Below are 7,970 nucleotides of genomic sequence, written 5' to 3'. Positions count from 1 at the left end.
TTCAGGTGTTCGCGATTTTGGCAAGCTTTGTTGGCGAGAAGGCTCCCGAGAACTGCTCCGCCTTGTTTTGTTATATGGATTCCATAGGTGAGGCGCATAGGGCCTATGGTGGGCAAGCATGGTTACGATACGATGAGCAGTTCTGGCAGCGGAAGGCGGTCCGTCCAGCGATCCGGTGGGATCAGAAGGACATTGGTTTGTGGTTACGGGTGATGGCGCCAACAAAGTTCGGTCACTCCTTTCAAAGCGGGGCCGGAACTTCTGGCCAAAGCGATTCGCAGGGTTCCTCTTCAGGAGCCGGGGTCAGTCGGGACAATCCGACGGCCAGAAGCACAGAGTTTGTTGGCAGTTCAATGAGGGCCAGTGCAAGTTCGGAGCGACTTGTAAGTTCAAGCATTTGTCCTCGTACTGCAACGGCGCTTCGCATGGAGCCGCCAAGTGTTTTAAGAAAAAAGGGAAGCCAGAGGGTAATTCCAAAGGGGGTGACTCCGGTGAGGTTGGACGCGATGGCCCCCTATCTAAATAGGTTTCCCAACAGGGAGAGGGCGGATTTGCTCCAGGTTGGTTTTAGTGTTGGTTTTCGTATACCTGCCCCAGCCTTTGTGGTACCACCGAGTTTAAAGAACCTCAGATCGGCCTTGTTGCACGCATCGTTCGTGTCAGAAAAGTTGGGCAAAGAGGTGGCTTTGGGTAGGATGTCTGGACCGTTTCCCACTCCTCCCTTGGACGATTTGGTGGTGTCCCCGTTGGGTGTGGTCCCCAAGAAGGAGCCTAATAAATTTAGGCTCATTCAGCATTTGTCCTACCCGAAAGGGAGGTCCGTGAATGATGGGATCAATCCAGAGCTTTGTTCGGTGGTGTATACGTCGTTTGATGAGGCAGCCAGGTGGGTAGAGGGGCATTGTTGGCTAAGACCGATATTGAGTCAGCCTTTCATTTATTGCTGGTTTACCCCGATAGCGTGAGGTTGTTAGGCTGTTATTGGGACGGCGGGTTTTATGTTGACCGTTGTTTGCCGATGGGCTGTTCGCTGTTGTGCGCTTATTTTGAGGCCTTCAGTTCTTTTTTGGAGTGGGCGGTGCGGGATGTGTCCGGTTTGGATTCAGTGATTCATTATCTGGATGACTTCTTGTCCATAGGGCCTGATCAGTCGCACTGTTGTGAGATCCTGTTGAGGACGGTTGTTTGGGTTGCGGAGCGTTTTGGGGTCCCGCTGGCACCGAGCAAGACTGAGGGTCCGTGCACGAGTCTGTCTTTTTTGGGTATTGTTATCGATTCCGTGAAGTGGGAGTTTACGTTGCCGGTTGACAAGGTGTTGGGTTTGAGAGACGAGATGGCCCGTGCTAGACGTTTGATGAAATTGCCACTGTGAGAGGTGCAGTCGCTTATGGGAAAATTGAATTTTGCATGCCGAATTACCCCAATGGGGAGGATTTTTTCACGTAGATTGGCTAGCGCTACGGCCGGGATTATCACCCCACATCATTTTGTTCGTTTGTCGTCCGAACATAAGGCCGACTTGGAGGTTTGGGACCATTTTTGTCCTGTTACAACGGGCGTTCATTGTTGATGGAGGAAGCAGTGGGTAACGCGGATTTGGATTTGTTTACCGACGCGTCAGGCGGTATTGGATTTGGGGCCGTTTTCAGGGGGCCGTTGGTGTGCTGCTCGATGGCCGGAAGCTTGCTTTGAAACAGGGTTGGTAAGGAACATTACTTTGTTCGAGATTTTTCTGATTTTGGTGGCGGTGCAGCTTTGGGGCGATGATTTTCGAAACATAAGGGTGCGCTTTAACTGTGATAATATGGCGGTCGTGTGTGCCATTAACAGTTTGACAACAGCGTCGCCCCCGTGATCAGAGTTCTTCGGCAGTTGGTTTTATCTTGTTTATCCTTGAACGCTTATTTCTCGGCATCACACGTGCCCGGTGTTAATAACTGCATCGCCGATTCTCTGTCTCGTTTCCAGTGGGAGCGTTTTCGGTCGCTGGCTCCGGAGGCCGAGGAGACGGGGCTGGAATGCCCAGCGGAGCTTTGGAGCGTGGTGTCCGGGCTGCAGAACCTTTAATTCAAGCGTCCTTGGCGCCGAGTACGTGGTCGTGTTATCAGGCGGTATGGGGTTCGTGGGAGAGCTGGTTGGCATCTTGTGGCGTTGCGGGTACTGGTCGGGAACAAGTGGGGGCGTTGTTGTGGATGAGGCACGGGGCGGACCAGGGATGGTTGGCAGCAAAGGTTGATAAGATGATAGCGGCTTTAGCTTTTGGTTTCAGGCTCTGGGGCCTGCAGGACTTGACAAAGTCCTTTTTGGTAAAGCAAGCTGTGAAGGGGTTGAGAAGAACGGGTAGCCGTGGCAATTGCAGGCGCCCGGTGTCTTTTGAGATGTTGGAGCGGTTGGGGGCACCTCTGGGCAATATATGTGTTTCCGGTTTTGAGGTTGCGCTATTTCGTCTGGCTTTCTCGTTGGCCTTTTACGGGGCCTTGAGGGTGGGGGAGTTGGTGTCCCCCACTACAGTTCGTCAGGGGGGCCTTTGAGTGGGGGACTTTTTTGTTTCTGAGGGGTCGCTGCCAATTTTGGATTCGGAAGTCTAAGACGGATCAGATGGGACGGGGTAAAAGGGTGGTTTTGGGTGCCGTTCCCGGGTCCATTATGTGTCCTGTCCGTTGCTGGCAGGATTTTGATAGGCTTCACCCGCGGGGTGATGGGCCTTTGTTACGTCATGAGGACGGGTCTTTTCTGTCTAAATACCAGTTTGTAGCGGTTTTTCAGCAGTCTTTGGAGGCCATTGGCGTGGATTCTTCCAGGTTCGCCTCGCATTCTTTTCGGATCGGGGCCACTACGGAGGCAGCGCGGAGTGGTTTGGCTCCTGCGGTGGTACAGAGGATAGGGCGGTGGGAGTCTGGTCGTTATCGGAGTTACGAGAGGCCCTGAGAGGCTGGTGACTGTCGGTCTTTGTTCTTGTTGTTGGCGCGTGCCAACAACAAGAGGATGTTTTTCAGGTTCATCCTCGCTGTTGGTGTGGATTGTCGGCCACTCTTACGTGTACTGGGGCGCAAAGCGAGCAGACGTCCGACGGGATGGAAGACAGCTCGGCTTTTCCAGGGACGTGGCCGTCATCAGGTGGTTGGGGTTTTGGGGCTTAGGTTGGAACAGTGTCCTGGAGGAGGTACACAATGGCGTGCGGTTGGACAGGCCTCCCGATATTTTGGTTTTACATGTTGGGGGAAACGACTTGGGAGTTCGTCCTTGCCGTGAGTTGATCTGGGATATTAAACATGACTTTCTACAGTTATGGGTCTCTTTTTGGGACATGTCTATTGTGTGGTCGGAGATTGTTCCACGGAAATCCTGGAGGTACGCTAGGTCGGTGGACAAGATTAATAAGGCCCACATCAAGGTGAATCGGGCCGTGTCTGGTTTTGTCGTACAGAATGGGGGCTTTGCTGTGCATCATTTTGAGTTGGAGGGTGGTGGTGACCAATATCTTTTGGGTGATGGCGTTCATCTGAACACGGTGGGCATTGACTTATGGGCCCTTGGGCTACAGTCTGGAATTGAGCGGGCCATAGCGGTTAAGGTTGGTGGGGTCTCGGATACTTGAGGAGGTCAAGTATCCTCGTGGTGGTGGGGGAGGGGTCCTTGGAGTTGGTGCTAAATTGGCCTGGGGGGTCCGTCGGGATACGGATTCTCCAGTTGGTATAAGTTTTGGTTGCGGGTCTGGTGATTTGGGGGAATCTTGGTAACGGTGGGCCAGATTCCTTCGGGGTATTTTGGTGGTCTCGAGCCTGTGGGGTAACGGCTGAGAGTAATCTACGGTTGGTCTCTTGTCCACTTGTTTATACTATGGTTGACACCAGACTTTTAGCTCCAAGGACCCCTTCCCAGATCATGTTACGGTTAAATGTTTTGTTTGTTTATAATAAAAGCCGCTGTGGCCAATTATATCCAACTTGAGACTCATGGCATTATTCGGATGCTGGGAAGGAAAGGGGTCGGAGACCCTTGGGGCGTCACTTATTCACGGTGGTCGACAATACCAATGTCATGTGTCAGCAGTCTTACTAGCCGGGAATATAGGCACAGCTAACTGGCTTGAGTCCGTCAAGAGGGAGTCAACCATCTCACTGCTCACAAGCTTGGTCCCCGCCAAGTGTCCCGTCTTCCCGCTCAAACTGCTATTTATGTCAGACCCACCCCCCATCAGTCAGGTGTCCTGAATTGCTCCGGTCAGAAATCTCTTCCCCCTGAAACAATGGTGACAGCCCCGATGGTCTGGCCCAGACACGAAAGAGAGACCGTTAGCTTGGCTCTCCTCCCTACACCACCTGTGTCTCCCATCCTGCCACCGTGTCTCCCATCCTGCCATCTGTGTCTCCCATCCTGCCACATGTCTCCCATCCTGCCACCTGTGTCTCCCATCCAGCCACCGTGTCTCCCATCCTGCCCCCGTACCACTTTCAATAAAAATATATTTAAAAAAAACCTCTCTCCTTACCTGGCCACGCTCCTGTGGTGATGATCTCTCCATTCAGTTCAAGTGCGCACTCGCCGGCGATTGACAATGACATCATACGCAGGCAATGTGCACGCTGACGTCAGCTGCCAGCCTCTGATTGGCTGGCGGCTTTTAACTACCATGCGGGCCCACAGTTTAACTGAACCTGCCTCTCGCCGCTGGGGCCTGATGAGCAGTAGAGATGGGCCCGATGCGGGCCTCCTCTGCCCACCGGGCCCCATAGCAGTCTCGTGGCCTGCGGTACACCACTAATAGGGAGACTGTGTGGAGCTCATGCAGTGTATATAAGGAGGCTGTGTGGGGCTCTTGCAGTATATATAGGGAGGCTGTGTGGGGCTCATGCAGTATATATAGGGAGGCTGTGTGGGGCTCATGCAGTATATAGGGAGGCTGTATGGGGCTCATGCTGTATATGGGGTGGCTGTGTGAGGCTCATGCAGTATATAGTGAGGCTGTGTGGGGCTCATGCAGTATATAGGGAGGCTGTGTGGGGCTCTTGCAGTATATATAGGGAGGCTATGTGGGGCTCATGCAGTGTATATAGGGAGGCTGTGTGGGGCTCATGCAGGATATAGGGAGACTGTGTGGGGCTCATGCAGGATATAGGGAGGCTATGTGGGACTCATGCAGTATATATAGGGAGGTTGTGTAGAGCTCATGCAGTGTATATAGGGAGGCTGTGTGTGGCTCAAGCAGTACCGTATTTTCTGTAGTATAAGACGACTGGACGTATAAGACGACTCCCAACTTTTCCATATAAAATATGGAGTTTGGGGTATACCCACCGTATAAGATGGGGGTCATCTTATACGCCCAGTCATCTTATACGGCGTGTGCGGTGCAGATGGTTCCCAGGGTCTGGAGGAGAGGAGACTCTCCTTCAGGCCCTGCTATCCATATTCATGTAAAAAAAAGAATAAAAATATTTTTAAATTTTTATTATTTTTTTTACATGAATATGGATCCCATGGCCTGAAGGAGAGTCTCCTCTCCCCCAGATCCTGTGAACCATACAGGAGAGCTCCCTGCACACACCGTACCCGGCGTATAAGACGACCCCCGACTTTTGAGATGATTTTCAGGGGTTAAAAAGTCATCTTATACGCCGGAAAATACGGTATATATACGGAGGTTGTGTGGGGCTCATGCAGTATATAGTGAGGCTGTGTGGGGCTCATATATATATACAGTATACAGTATATACAGTTAGGGCCAGAAATATTTGGACAGTGACACAATTTTCGCGAGTTGGGCTCTGCATGCCACCACATTGGATTTGAAATGAAGCCTCTACAACAGAATTCAAGTGCAGATTGTAACGTTTAATTTGAAGGCTTGAACAAAAAATATCTGATAGAAAATGTAGGAATTGTACACATTTCTTTACAAACACTCCACATTTTAGGAGGTCAAAAGTAATTGGACAAATAAACATAACCCAAACAAAATATTTTTATTTTCAATATTTTGTTGCAAATCCTTTGGAGGCAATCACTGCCTTAAGTCTGGAACCCATGGACATCACCAAACGCTGGGTTTCCTCCTTCTTAATGCTTTGCCAGGCCTTTACAGCCGCAGCCTTCAGGTCTTGCTTGTTTGTGGGTCTTTCCGTCTTAAGTCTGGATTTCAGCAAGTGAAATGCATGCTCAATTGGGTTTAGATCTGGAGATTGACTTGGCCATTGCAGAATGTTCCACTTTTTGGCACTCATGAACTCCTGGGTAGCTTTGGATGTATGCTTGGGGTCATTGTCCATCTGTACTATGAAGCGCCGTCCAATCAACTTTGCAGCATTTGGCTGAATCTGGGCTGAAAGTATATCCCGGTACACTTCAGAATTCATCCGGCTACTCTTGTCTGCTCTTATGTCATCAATAAACACAAGTGACCCAGTGCCATTGAAAGCCATGCATGCCCATGCCATCACGTTGCCTCCACCATGTTTTACAGAGGATGTGGTGTGCCTTGGATCATGTGCCGTTCCCTTTCTTCTCCAAACTTTTTTCTTCCCATCATTCTGGTACAGGTTGATCTTTGTCTCATCTGTCCATAGAATACTTTTCCAGAACTGAGCTGGCTTCTTGAGGTGTTTTTCTGCAAATTTAACTCTGGCCTGTCTATTTTTGGTATTGATGAATGGTTTGCATCTAGATGTGAACCCTTTGTATTTACTGTCATGGAGTCTTCTCTTTACTGTTGACTTAGAGACAGATACACCTACTTCACTGAGAGTGTTCTGGACTTCAGTTGGTGTTGTGAACGGGTTCTTCCTCACCAAATTAAGTATGCGGCGATCATCCACCACTGTTGTCATCCGTGGACGCCCAGGCCTTTTTGAGTTCCCAAGCTCACCAGTCAATTCCTTTTTTCTCAGAATGTACCCAACTGTTGATTTTGCTACTCCAAGCATGTCTGCTATCTCTCTGATGGATTTTTTCTTTTTTTTCAGCCTCAGGATGTTCTGCTTCACCTCAATTGAGAGTTCCTTTGACCGCATGTTGTCTGCTCACAGCAACAGCTTCCAAATGCAAAAGCACACACCTGGAATCCACCCCTGACCTTTTAACTACTTCATTGATTACAGGTTAACGAGGGAGACGCCTTCAGAGTTAATTGCAGCCCTTAGAGTCCATTGTCCAATTACTTTTGGTCCCTTGAAAAAGAGGACGCTATGCATTACAGAGCTATGATTCCTAAACCCTTTCTCCGATTTGGATGTGGAAACTATCATATTGCAGCTGGGAGTGTGCACTTTCAGCCCATATTATATATATAATTGTATTTCTGAACATGTTTTTGTAAACAGCTAAAATAACAAAACTTGTGTCACTGTCCAAATATTTCTGGCCCTAACTGTATAGGGAGGCTGTGTGAAGCTCATGCAGTGTATATAGGGAGGCTGTGTGGGGCTCATGCAGTGTATATAGGGAGGCTGTGTGGGGCTTATGCAGTATATGGGGAGGCTGTGTGAAGCTCATGCAGTATATAGTGAGGCTGTGTGGGGCTAATGCAGTATATATAGGGAGGCTATGTGGGGCTCTTGCAGTGTATATAGGGAGGCTATTGGGGCTCATGCACGACATAGCGAGGCTGTGTGGGGCTCATGCAGTGTATATAGGGAGGCTGTGTGGGGCTCATGCAGGATATACTGAGGCTATATATAGGGGGGTTCATGCAGTATAAAGTGAGGCTGTGTGGGGCTGATGCAGTATATGGAGAGGCTGTGTGAGGCTCATGCAGTATATATAGGGAGGCTATGTGGGGCTCATGCAGGATATAGGGAGGCTGTGTGGGGCTCATGCAAGATATAGGGAGACTGTGTGGGGCTCATGCAGGATATTGGGAGGCTGTGTGGGGCTCATGCAGAATATAGGGAGGCTGGGTGGGGCTCATGCAGGATATAGGGAGGCTGTGTGGGGCTCATGCAGGATATTGGGAGGCTGTGTGGGGGTCATGC

This window comes from Ranitomeya imitator, chromosome 1 (genome assembly GCF_032444005.1).
Source record: "Ranitomeya imitator isolate aRanImi1 chromosome 1, aRanImi1.pri, whole genome shotgun sequence".
NCBI classification, from domain to species: Eukaryota; Metazoa; Chordata; class Amphibia; order Anura; family Dendrobatidae; genus Ranitomeya; species Ranitomeya imitator.
Note: the sequence above shows the minus strand (reverse complement) of the source record.